The sequence below is a fragment of the Microtus oregoni genome, unplaced genomic scaffold, assembly GCF_018167655.1.
Source record: "Microtus oregoni isolate MIOR12 unplaced genomic scaffold, Mior012 000014F_ref0000157, whole genome shotgun sequence".
In the NCBI taxonomy this organism is placed as follows: Eukaryota; Metazoa; Chordata; class Mammalia; order Rodentia; family Cricetidae; genus Microtus; species Microtus oregoni.
Genome location: NW_024543073.1, coordinates 12450328 through 12463736, shown reverse-complemented (window position 1 = coordinate 12463736; position 13409 = coordinate 12450328). Strand labels below are relative to the sequence as shown.

The 13409-nt window shown below is 45.9% G+C and overlaps 1 protein-coding gene across 7 annotated transcripts in view; it reads right to left on the bottom strand.

Moving 5' to 3' along the window:
• Window positions 1–13409, bottom strand: part of Mast4 (microtubule associated serine/threonine kinase family member 4) — a 579791-nt gene that overhangs the window by 565553 nt on the left and 829 nt on the right. The gene's annotated exons all lie outside the window — the stretch shown is intronic.

Below are 13409 nucleotides of genomic sequence, written 5' to 3'. Positions count from 1 at the left end.
TGGTAGTTGCCACATTAAAAAGGAATTCTGAAGGGGTCTCTAAAGGGACAATTCCATCCCACCAACATGGGGACTTTGCTGTTCTCCCTTCTTAGAAGTAATTCTAATTGTGGCAGAAAATATTTTTCTCTGTGTTAAAATTATTTGTCCACCATAGATGGGATAAACTCTTAAGCATTCATAAAGATGACCCAAAGACAGAAGAAAGCCACTGTCACATCTCCAGAAGGCTCCTTGGGATCTGTCTTAGTTAGGGTTACTATTGCTATGATGAAACACCAAAAGTAAGTTGGGAAGGAACCGGTTTCTTTGGCTTAAACTTCCACATCATAGTCCATCACTGAAGGAAATCAGGACAGGAACTCAAACAGGGCTAGAACCTAAAGGCAGGAACTGATGCAGAAGCCATGGAGGATGCTGCTTACTGGCTTGCTCCCCGTGGTTTGCTCAGCCTGCTTTCTCATAGAACCCAGGACCACCATGGATGGCCCCACCCACAATGGGCTGGGCCCTCCCACATCAATCACTAATTAAGAAAATGCACTATAGATGCATAAAGCCCAATCTTGTGGAAGCATTTTCCTAACTGAGGCTCCCTCCCCTTAGATGACTTTAGCTTGTGTCAAGCTGATGGAAAACTAGCCAACACAGAGTCACCACACGGCTGAGACTGGAGGTTGACTGTGTGGATTCTTGGTCCTAGCTCACCTGTTCCTCATCTGAGAGCACCTGGAACACGAGGCTGTTCTCCTGGGTGGGGGAGGGGGATAAAGATTGCAATCTACCTGCAACACAACCACCTGACCCCTGAAGCCTCTGAAACAGCATCCCAAAAAGAACTCACCACTCATGTTACGAACAAAATCCAGACTGGAAATGCACTGCCCGGATTCCCCACAGTTTATCATCATTAGGAAAGAACCCGTTTATAGCGTAGGCAAGAACTGCAAGCCTCTGTCTTGCACATCAGTAAAAGGCAAAGACTAGTGAGTTCTGATATATGTTAGCAAACAATGTGTCCACGATGAGGGCAGGAAAACTCTGGGATCCTGAAAAGGGCAGAGAGGCAGTAGGTACCTTGGAGATGGAGGACACACAAATCTTTTAAACATGAGCGATCAGAAGCTATTACTATAGGATTTAGGCCTAAATAGGCTTGTGACATGAAGCCTATGAAGAATAACTGCAGGAAGAAGGCAAAGTCCACACTGGTTTTGTTGGTTTGGACCTGAAGATCCTACTACAATTCAAGAATATACAGAGAAAAATCCAATAGAAAGAACCAATTCTTCAATTACAGGTTCTTGGGGCTAATACTAAAAACTACCCTTTCAGATCCCACTGAGAATAGTAATTTTTAGTATCGAGATGTATGTCTCCATTTTAAAAGTGTCTCAACAGATAACTGCATCATAACACTGCCTAAGAACTGTCCTACCTCAAAAACAGCTAAAACTGGCAGGCGCTGGGAAGGAAGAGGAAGACACCTCCCATTGAATAGGTTTACTGGGTATGATGAATCAATTTGAAGCTTATAAACAAACCATGCTTTGTGGGCTTAAATCAGCCTAACCTAAAAGAATCATGAATAAATCTACTGATTATTTCTGCTAGAATATATGTACAAATCTTAAATGTCTACACACACACACCAGCAGCCAATCAACTCAGATCGTGTCACGATGCATGCAGGAATCAGAAGATGACCACCACAAACACATGGTCTTATCAGTCGCATCCTGGCAAAGTCTGTGGGGAATGATCGTATGCTCACGTTCACAGACCAGGAACAGCAACAACCAAGTGTCAAGTTTGTCAAAAGGAAAATGTTACTAATCATTTCTAGAACTCATCACATGCTGATAAAACAGTGAATTTTAGAATTTTCACAGAAAGACTACCACACCAAAAACAAAAAGAAAATGGAGCGGAGCTAAACGGATTCTGGTTTCATCATAGGTGAGGATGAAGAGTCTAACCAACTGCCCAGCGAGGAGCCAAGGCAAAAGGCACCCATACACTGAGGACAGAACACCCAGCGGTCCTGCAAACATGTTTGCTTGTCCCCAGACTAGTGGGCACAGCTGAGGATCACTGTCAGTCATGAATGCCACCAGAAGTTAAAGTGTTTAAGATTATGGCTGAAAATGACTTTTTACTATGTGTAATTGTAACAAATAACCAAGAATTAGCCTCCCAAAAGACAACCTCCCAAGGCCAACTGGAGGATAACTAGTTTCTAGTCAACTTCCTTCATTTGCAGACACGCACTCCAAGCCCTTCTCTGATGACCTAAGCTCCAGGAATCTAAGGAAGGTTCTCCAGACTGCACACTCTTTTGTCACCTGGCGGGGGCCCACGCCTGCTTACGTAGTAGTTTGTTAACACAAGCACTCATTTTTCTCAGTAAGCATCCATTCACACTCGCCAGCCACAGCCAGCATTCGACCATTCAGCCAGCATTCATTGTGCACCGCGTCATACATCCAGGCCACAGAGATAGTGATGAGGACGGGAGGACCGTAGTATCCCTCTATGTCTCCTCGTACCTGCCCCTTTCCCACCTCTGCCCTCCATGGTCCACGTCCTCCTCATTTGTATGCCATCCAGGGTAGAAAGTGAACCAGTTTCATTATACATTCAATTTCAAAGACTTTTGTGAAAACTAAATGGGTAAGGCATGAAAAACCTTCAGGATAGGTCAAGTTTGCAGGCGGATATAAGTAATCTCCTGAGTTCTAGAGGCTGAGGTAGAGGGATCACACACAAGTTCAAATCCAGGCCAAGAAACCCTGCCTTAAATCAATCAACCAATCAATTAATTCAGAATGGTACTGATTGCGACTTGTACGATGTGTAATTACCATCATCCACTAGAAGCCATGGGTTCTCCTCTCTACGGGAATATGGGTTGATATGGCATTGTTCCCATCCTGAAGATGTCAGAACCTAACAGGAGGGAACAATGATCAACGCTAACCTCTGTGGCTAAATTGTACACAGCAGGCGTGAGAAGGCAACTGAAACAATATAAAGGGAGTTGTGCAAACTGTAAGCACCCTATGACTCATCCAATACCCAAAATGACCCAGGAACAACCCTCAGAACACAGAACTGCAGCGCAGAACGTCGGAGGAGGAGAAATGAAAAGCTTCAGTTGTATGATCGGCACGCATAATCTTACTCCGTGTTCACAACCTCAACAGTTCTCAGGGATGACTGACACCCGGGGCGAAAGCCCCAAAGCCCTGTGAGATGACCAATCATTAAATGAACGGACAGCAGCAGCAACGAAAAAGCTTGTTCAGCACAGAATGACAAGGCAAGAAAATACACAGCGACATCACAGAGAAGGGGGGGAAAAAAGATAAGCGCAAACAGAGCTTTCAAACTCATCCTTAATGACTCACTGCAGTCAGTAGCCAAAAAGGGGCTTTCTTCCCAGAGTATCCCGTTTGACAAGGGTTGTACTACTGTCTTGTAGTCAAGTTATTTGTCACAGACAAGGAGACCATGTTCTACAGAAGATTCTTATGACCAAGTCAGGAATGTGAAAGGGAAGAATTAGGAGTGACAGAAAGAAAATGATGACTCAGAAATATTATATTCATTCCTTGAAAATTTCACACACACATACGGTGTGTATTGATCATATTCATGCCCCGTTTTCCACTTCCAACTCTCCCTGGACCCACACATTTTCTGTTTCTAGGTTCTTCAGACTCCCATGCCCCCCCCCCAAATACTCCTCCCAACACCATGTTTTCTAAAAGTCCCACAGGGTACAATTAGTGCTGCCTACGTGAGTGGGGCCAGCCATGGAGCGTGGCAACGTATCAGTGACCCACGCTCAAAGAGGAACGGCTTTCACGACCCCAGCAGCTTCAACTGCCCACAGCTCCTCAGTCACAGATGGGCCTTCCTGAGCCCCTGCCTTAGTCCTGCCGGGATTTGGAGGACTGTTACTGACTTCAGCCCATGCAGGTCTTGCGCGTGTAACTACAGCTGCTGCAGATTCGTGAGCTTAACAGCCAGGTCATATCCAGAAGACAGCAGAAATAATTAAAACAGAACGTAAGACAGTAAGAACTCCGCAGGTTCCAGAAGCACAGAGGATAGCCAGTGGACTAACTCCTTAGCCAGTTCTACTCACCCAACAGAGCTCTGCTCCTTGGGTGGAGTGACCCAAAACCTGTACCACTCCCCAGAGCCAGCTCACTCTGAATGTCTTACCTTCAGGCTGCTCACATATCTAAGCCAAGTTCCTCCCATCTGAACTCTTTTCGATTTCAAAAGTGGCAATGTGTAAAACCAAGATGCTAAGGACATTTTGAGAAGGAAAATCAGGAGCCCCCAGAGGTCTCATTTCTGGTGACTCTCTTGTCCTACATCCACAGAATTAGCATCATAGCTAGGACCTATGCATCACAATGGGCTAAAGCTCAATTCTAAAAGGTCTTAAAGGTACTTTGTGGACTATCTCCTCACTAGACAATAGAGAAAGAAGACAGCTTCTGAGGGTAAGTTATCTGCTGAGGAAAAAAAAAAAGAAAAGAAAAAAAAAAGATTTTCCAAGAAAGGCATTGTTATCCCAAATGCCACTATCAAGGCTATTTTTCAAACAGTAGATAAATAATTCAAGGTACTGGAGCTTAGTACAATAAGACAGGCTTCTGATACATAACCAGTAACTCTCATTCACCAGCATGCAGTATTTTTTCTTCTCTAACTTAATGATGTGCCTCAACTTACTGCTCTGATAAAGGCCATGAGGACGTGAAGGTCCATGTATCCCTTGGGTTCTTCCACCACGTAAACTTGACTCATTTGACCTTCCTGCACTTCTTTCTCAAGACTAGCGTCCGGGGCTGTGGAGCGCTCTGCAGAAACTCCTGTGAGAAGCCCGAGAGGTGCTTCTTAAAACCTAAAACCTGGCCGAGGGCTCAGATGATTTCAATGAAGCCAGGGGCGTTAACGCGGCGTGAGTGGAAAGGCAGATCCGCTGAGTCAATGTGGTGTGTGTCTCCATGGAACCAACAGATCCACAAGAACTCGCGATATTTGACGCCCAACCTTCATGCACAGACTGGCTTTGACTAAGTCTGCATACCACGTCACAGTGAGTGGGGTCCGGTTGCCATCCTTGCGTGACTCCGGTTTTAGAAGTATGGCTTCTCAGAATCTAAGTCTCAAGAACAGAGCAACACAAGATTGGCAATGCTAATTCCAACTCGACTTTCTTTCCCTACCGCTGTGGCAGAACAGAGGCCCTTCCTGAATTGCCTAGCTATCCCCGTGTACAGAAATGCCTGGAACCGCAAGTGATCCGAAGGCCAAGATGTAACGGTATCTTCAGACAAATACAGAAACACACGAAATCACCACCCAGGAAAGAACACCATACTTGACTTCCCCGGAAGATTTAAAAAAAAAAAAAAAAAAAAAAAAAGGAAACCGAGTTCTAAGGCGAAAGCTCAACGATCCACACATGACGAGTTAGTTAATTCATGCTCATCCACCCAGATCAAATTGGGCTCACTTGGGAGGTTGCTCGGTGCCAAAAGGTGTTAAATGACCAAGTTCCGAACGTTAGAATTAAAATTTCATTTTCCACATGATAGCCTATGAAATCAGTGAGGAAAAGGAGCCAAATGTACCCGCATCTCTATCTTCCTTCCGGCACGCCCACCTTCTCCCTTGCAAGCCCCCGATATCATCACAAAGCATTTGGGCTGAAAGGTTCAGCGGAAGTGAGCGCCATAATCAAAATTATATCGACTGTGTCTGAGCGGAGAACTGATGGGTTAGCAAAAGACTACGGGCCTGGGATACACATTCCTAAGCTGTCTCAGACACGTGTCTAGTTAGGAATATAATTCATTAAATAAGCAAGAATAGTCTGCAGTGAGAGAAGAGCCAGAAATTCCAGGGGGCTTCAGACAGGTTCTACACCCTTCCACCACAGGAGGCAGCACCCTGTAGAGTCTGCTGACCACAGTCCTGAACCTACATTCTGCTACTTTAAGGCTGGTTTCTCCTGACCCTGGAGCCAGGTAACTCCTGTGCAGTCCTCCCCAGGAATTTGGGAACAGGTGAAGGAACACAAATACGGGAGGACAAACAAGTGCCCAGAGCTACAGGGTCAGCAGTCCCCTGCTCAATCCTGTGTTTCAAGCCAGGCTTCAGCCTAAAGTAACACTAGCAATACGAAGCCACAGATAAACAGTGGGGCACGCAGAAGACAGCAGAAAACTTTGAAGCCAATGATACAAAGCTGTGCAGGTGCCAGCCTGAAGCAGCGCAAGGGCAGAAGCCCAGTCACCAGAGGGGAGAAGAGCACCACTAGCCAATCCAGCAGAATTCAGATGGAGCCAACAGCTCCTGGGTTACCGCAGGCTCTAGTGTGTATACTGTCTCAAAGGGAGAGGGGGAGGATTTTTTTTTTGTTGGATTAACTTTGCCTAGATGAGTTCGTGAATTCTCCAAAGTTCCACTGATTGTCCAGATTTCGCCTCTGGGAAGTCGGGGGTGGCTTCTCACCTCTTCACCTCAGTACTTAGGAGAACTGGATATGACCTTCAAACCATCAGTCAACCTCCATCTTACCCTCTTCTCCACTCATGAACCTTCACTTGGAAGCTTGGATGAAGTTCCAGTCATCTTTCCTGCCCGGCCACACAGCTGACACCACGTTTCTGTCTAGTGACCGGGTAATTTACATATTCATAGAGTCCTTCTGGATATTGATTGATAATTGATCACTAAGAACAAGTTCCCCATGGAAAAGAGAGGCAGCATTTTCACAGAAGGGCTAACCAATCATGCACCATAAACCTTGCTGTTATGATTTCATAAAAATGTCCTACCCATGAAATTAGTGGCGGTACACGTCACATATCTACCTACGCAGAAAGGAGAGAGTCTGCCAGGCTTCCGTCAAAGTGTCCTCACAGCATAGCCCATCCAGAGAGCAACTTTGGGGCAGTGCTTATCCCTTTCTATGGCGGTGATGGCACCAATGTTCTCCATAAGTCAGCCTTCCCCGTTCTCAGAAATAAAGCAAATGTCATACATCATGTTGGAGGGGAACCAAAGGCATCACATCCTCTCAATGACCCTCAGCAAGAGGTAAATGGACTCAGGACTAGGAAACCTAGATGAAGTTGTCTTTTCTAAGTGACTGGACAAGAATCAGACCTTGAAACACTGGCTGCTTGCTCTGAAGGGATGAAATGCGCACAAGGCCTTTCCAAGCAAAGCCAGAGAACTCACGAGCATGATGAGAAGTGACAGGGGGTGTCTTTTATCTAAAAACACAATCTTCTTTCCTGAGAACATACTGTCACCTCTGCTCAGCTCTCTCCTAGTCCAGGCCACATGACTATGGACCCTTCCTATTATTTGCCATAGTCATTCATATCTGTGCCCCCACGTCCATATTCTCCCTCAGAAGGGCAAACTAAAACACAAGAACAAATGAAATGAAACAAAACCCACTGAACTCACGCTCTGCACCCACTAACTCTGAGTCCTCAAATAAACTCCCACCTGCTTGATGATATTAGTGAGGTGTAAAGATCCGTCATGCTCTGGAACACCAGACGTGACAAAGGAAAAGGCCGGGCCTTCCCTCAATAGGAAAAGTCATCCCAACAAGCCAGACTCTGGTGCATATGTTGGCTTGCTAGCTAACACCATGGTTCCTGCCCACAGTGGGCACAATCTCAGAGCCCATCCCCGCCCCCCAGGTTCTCCTCAGGTAAATCTGTTTCTACACCTACTATGGAAATTAGCACTTGTAAGGGAAGGCTCTCCTCCAAAAGTTTCTTCTTAAAACACTATATAACACAGAACAGTCATACCATGTTCTCTGAAATAGATTTAAATTCTTTGCCAACTGTCGTTCATATCTATTTACCTGGAGCCCCTGAACTATCTCCTCCCTCTTCCCCTCCCCATCTCTACTCTTCCCCTACCCATCTCCTCTCTTCCCCTCCCTAACTCCCCTCTTGCCCTTCCCCTCCCCATCTCCCTCTTCCCCTCCCCATCTCCCCCTCCTCATCTTCTCTCTTTCCCTCCCCATCTTCTCTCTTCCCCTCCCCATCTCCTCCTCCTCATCTCCTCTCTTCCCCTCTCCACTACTCCCCATCTCCCCTCTTCCCCTCCCCATCTCCTCTCTTCCCCTCCTCTCCTCCACTTCCCATCTCCCCTCTTCCCCTCCCCATCTCCTCTCTTCCCCTCCTCTCCTCCACTTCCCATCTCCCCTCTTCCCCTCCCCATCTCCCCTCTTCCCCTCCCCATCTAATCCACACACTCATCATCACAGGGCCACTTTCTGGAATTCTCAGTTCCACCTCAGGAACTTGTAGATAGGCTGTTCCTTCACTTCTCAACACAGGCTTTGAGATGCCTGACTTCCTTTGGATACAAACCTCATCGGGCCACACTTTGCTTCAAATCCTCCAGCGGCTTCCAGTGCCCTCCCTTAGGATGAAGTCCACAGGGCCCTGTCCGGCTCAGCTGTGCCTTAAGTCTCAGTCACCTGCTCCATGCTCTCCTTTGCTCCATGCAGAGCAAGAAGCCCACAGTCCCTGCAGAAGCTGCCTAGCTCTGCTGCCCTCAGTGACGGCTCATTTCTGCTCTTTCCCTTAGTCTCCATCTAACATCTGCTCATCTTCCAGGTTTCAGCTCATGGATTTCCGGAATCTGATTGCATACTCCCTCACAGCCGGCTGCCTTTGTCACCAATTAATTAATAACTGTGTGTTTATGTCTACCCCCTCAGTGCAGGAGAAGCCCCGTGATGATAAACCCACCTCTGCCCAGGATGACCCCTCAGGGCGGGATTACATATATATTGGTAGGCTGACTGCTGTTTTAATCTCATGGCTCGCACTGAAGAATCCAGTCAATAAGCAGACTAAATAATAAATATGCCAAGATTCATGCACTTCTCTTTTCAAATTATTTAGCTTCTGTGATTAATAAAATATAAAGTCTATGGAAAAGCATGACTGAATTCATGGTTTCTTTTTGTTATTTATTCTCATAACCAATAAAAATCCAAAACCTATCTATTATATGACTGTCATGTGGGGAACCCCAAAACACAAACCCCCTCCAAATGATGTTTAAGGCCGTCCTCCCATTCAGATACCATTTAATAGAACAGTTTAGAACCACTTCCCAACTGTGCCTATCGTTAATAAGGGACATTTTCTCAACTTCTGTCAATAAAATATGCCCCTTGGTGCAGCAGAATACAACCAGCTGGCATGCAGTAAGCTGACAAGTCCTTCACCTACAAAGTCCCCTCTGGCCATTCTGGGTGGCTCTGGAAGCTTCCGGTTCTAATACACAGCCTGAAAAGCAGGTGTGACTGATTTGACTTTGTACACATTTTTTAAAATGCCCTAATACTTTGAGCCACAAGGTGTCTGCTTGCTAGTTTGTTTGCTTGTTTTAATGGGAGAGGGGCCACGAGACTGGTGTATCCACATTCACAACAAACTAAACAGACACGTGATCAGCCACCCTTCAGTCAAACAGACCACTAGTGTCAGAGGCGTCATTTGACATGTGCTTACCAAGTTCCCACTCATGTATTAGAGGCAGGTACTAGGCATCCAGGGTAAAATTCCTGCTCTCAGTGAGTTCCCAAAAACAGCTACCAACCGTTACCTCATTGGGATCATGAGGTGCTTTGGGGAAAATACAAGGTAGACTGCCTTAGAGGCCTGTGGTCCTTCTCCTTCCCACACCCCCAGCTGAGGACCGAACCCAGGGCCTGTTCCTGGGTAAGCACTCTACCACGAAGCTAAATCCCCAATCCCGTGTGTGTGTGTGTGTGTGTGTGTGTGTGTGTGTGTGTATGCGAGCGTGCGCCATGTTTCTTTTTCTTTTTTCATATCTTTTATTAAAAATATTTATTTTTCATTTTACATACCAACCCCAGTTCCACTTCCCTCCCCTTCTTCCCCCTCCCCTTTCCCATCCCCTATCCATTCCACAGAGGGAGTGAGGGAACGATGGTTCTTAACCTTCCTAATGTTGAGACTCTTTGATACAGTTCCTCGTGTTGTGGGGACCCCAACCATAAAATTATTCTTGCTGCTACTTCATAGCTGTAATTTTTCCTACTGGTATGAATCATATTGTAAATATCTGATATGCGGATGGTCTTAGGTGACCCCTGTGAAAGGGTTATTTGACCTACAGGTTGAAAACCACTGTTTTAGGGCAAATTGCATAAATGGGGGGTTCAATCCTCCAACCCAGATCGTCAATCAGAAATGCAGTGTGCAAGCCCTCAACATAGAGAACCCCACATTCTCAGACTTGCAGGACAGAAGGCTGATGTTGAGTTTGTTTGCTGTTTGTTTTTGTTTTTAACAAAATTAGGTCACCCATCTGCTCTGACTCTTGTGTGTTTAATATTAAGTATAAAAACAACTGTGTTGGTAGCTCAGAGGTAAGTGCTTGCCCAGTGCATGTGAGACTGGAGATTTTCTCTCCGCAGCACAGGATGGTATCGATCAACGCCAACATTCAACTAGTTTGTAAGACACCGAAGTCCAAAGACCACAGGTCTGACTGAAGCATGTGAGGCTTGGTCCGTGTACACGTCTTAGCAGTGGGCTAGCCTGTGACACAGACGGAGCACCGCGACCCTTACTAGATATATTCAAAACAGCATTAACAGGGTTGTCAGAAAAAACAGCACTGTCGGAGTATGCTAGGAACCAGAATTTCCTCACATTTTAAAAGCAAGTAGAGCGAGTTGGTATTTTTAAAAATTCTTTGGGAAAAAAAATGAATCTCCCAAGTTACACAGCAATTTTTAAATTGAAATGAATTCCTTACCGTCCTATGAGTCGCTCTTAAGCCTTCTGATGTTTTATAGCATGGGCTTTGTTACAGGGTAACTAACACGAGACCCAGGCGCCTTGTCACAACACAGCCTGAAATAAACAGAATCCCCCCACTTATACCCTTAAAGGGGGAGTGAGCCGAGACCTGGAGAAACAGCTCAGCAATTAAGAGCAAGGACTGCTCTTGCAGAGAGAGGGTCAGCGGTCAGTTTCTAGCACATCGGGTGGCTTACAACTGCTTGCAACTCCAATTCCAGGGGACCCAACATGCAATGCCCTCCTCTGGACCTCAGCAGCGCTTGCACACATGTGTGCACACTTCATGCACATCATTTAAAAATAACAAATCTTTTAAAAACAGTGGTGAAAAAAACCTCAGATTCTCTCAAAGGAGATCGTACATAAACTATGCATCAATGGAGTAACAAATCAATCCAAACTCTGAAGTTCAATTTCACAACATTTTATGAGCAATAAACTTAAAAGTTAATATTCACTGACATTTTACTTGGCACTCAATATCAGTTTACTACGCTGAGATTAAGTCAGATGATGGGTACAGGTGTGTATTAAATGTCTCAAGATTGGGGGAGGGGGAGGGAAATGGGAAGCGGTGGTGGGGAAGAGACAGAAATCTTTAATAAATAAATAAATTAAAAAAAGAGTAGATTAATATTGCTCCCATCTAAGAGGTGAGAAAACTGAGGCTGACAGAGTCGAATGGTCCACAAGCAAATACTTCCAGAACCAGAAAGAAATCAAACCCAGGCATTTCCATGAAATGGGGTGTTTTTAGCCCAGCATTCCTGAACCTTCTACAACAGTAATATAAAACGTGTGGGGTTTTTTTCTAAGGAAATGGAAAAAAGAGTTTTTATTAATTTCCCAAAGCCACAATTCCACAGTTCCACCCAGTGTGCCACATCGGCTCCTCATCAACTTTTAACACTTCTCCTACTGCTCAAGTGTAGGAGCCACAGGACTTTGGTTTTGTTTCAAAATCCTCAGGGCAGGTCAAGATTTCACCCCATCACCCCCTGTTAGGCTAAGTCATGCCCCGAATTGCAGCGTTGTCTGTTTACATCCAGTCCTGAACTTCCACAAACAGTGGTCAAAATCATTCAGCCATCTGAAGCACAAAATATGTCTCACTCCACTAGTCTTCACTGCTTTGATATCATTATGCCCATTTCGGAGGAAATAAAACACTGTCACCCTGAGGGGAGGTGATAAATCAACTATGCAATCAGGATCAAAAATGAGAAGTTACCCACGCCCATCCCCACAGTTTCAAGACCTTGTGCATACCATGTCGGCAAAACAGAATCATTAGGTTAAGATAGCCAGTTACCCAGAGCCAACATGCTATAATCAAAGGGAGATGTACCCAGGAGGAAGCACTGCTCTCTGCCACCATCTAGGGTGGGCGTGTCACTCGACAAACTCCTGGAATGACTAAACTCAATCTGGAATTTAGAGCTATCCAGAATTCCAGATCAGAAACAGCATTCGCGTCAGCGTGAACTTTACCTAGAAATTCTCCACTTTTGACTACAGAACTGAACGCGTAAGGAATGAAATGCAGCCAGGTCTCACAATTCAGGAGCAAAAGACTCCTAGAAAGCAGGTCTCCATGGAGACACCTGCCTGAGATCCGGGCAGTCCCACAGGCATCCAGGAAGGAGTCATGGCTAGCACCAGAGACTTGGCCAACCACCAGTCAAGGCTCCTTCCATCTTTGCCAGGCTGGGACTTGCCTCTGCTAGCCTTGTGCCAGATCCAGCCCCCGTTTCCAGGCTAGGCACCCAGGGGGCTAGTACCAGGACCCTGGGTTCTGTTTACTTCTTCTAGGGATAAAGGCAATTGTTTCCTAGCGCTAACCCCAACAGAGACGGGAAAATACCAGCCTGGCACTGCAGAATTAATTTCACAAGGAGACTATGCTAGGGTTATATTTTATTTATGGCTCTGTCTGATCAAGATGGTTTCTCCCAAAGGAAACATCCAGAGCAAACAATCTTGGAGAATCTTTCTTCTCTGTCTTCCAAAACAAGAAGGACTGGGAAAAAGCAAGCCAGATACAGCAACCTAGGGGATCATGAAACTCAGTGTGTCAAGAAGCGAACCAGAGTTTTGGATGCACAGCCTTCCAGAAAATGAGGTTGAACAAAGTCCTCTGAAGAAGGTAGGATACCCGGTATGGTAACAGCGCTCCTTTAAACACTTGAGTTCGAATGGGAGCTGTAGGCGCTCAGGCGTGTGCAATGGGCTTAACGTTGGGCTTCCTCTGCCCAAAGACGGAAGGTAAAATGATCCCCCAAAACCATCCACAGGCGACCCCAGGACACCCTAGTCTCTGACACCCCAAAAGTGCAACCCGTAGCCGCCACTGCCACCCGCGTCCTAAGCTCCGGGTCTCCCGCTCCACCCAAGACTTCAGTAGTTAGCGACTCCCACTTCTAGAAATCGGATCTGAGTTGCAGGGACAAGCCAAGCTTTCAGATCACATCCTGACGTTGGCAACCCAAGCAGATGCAG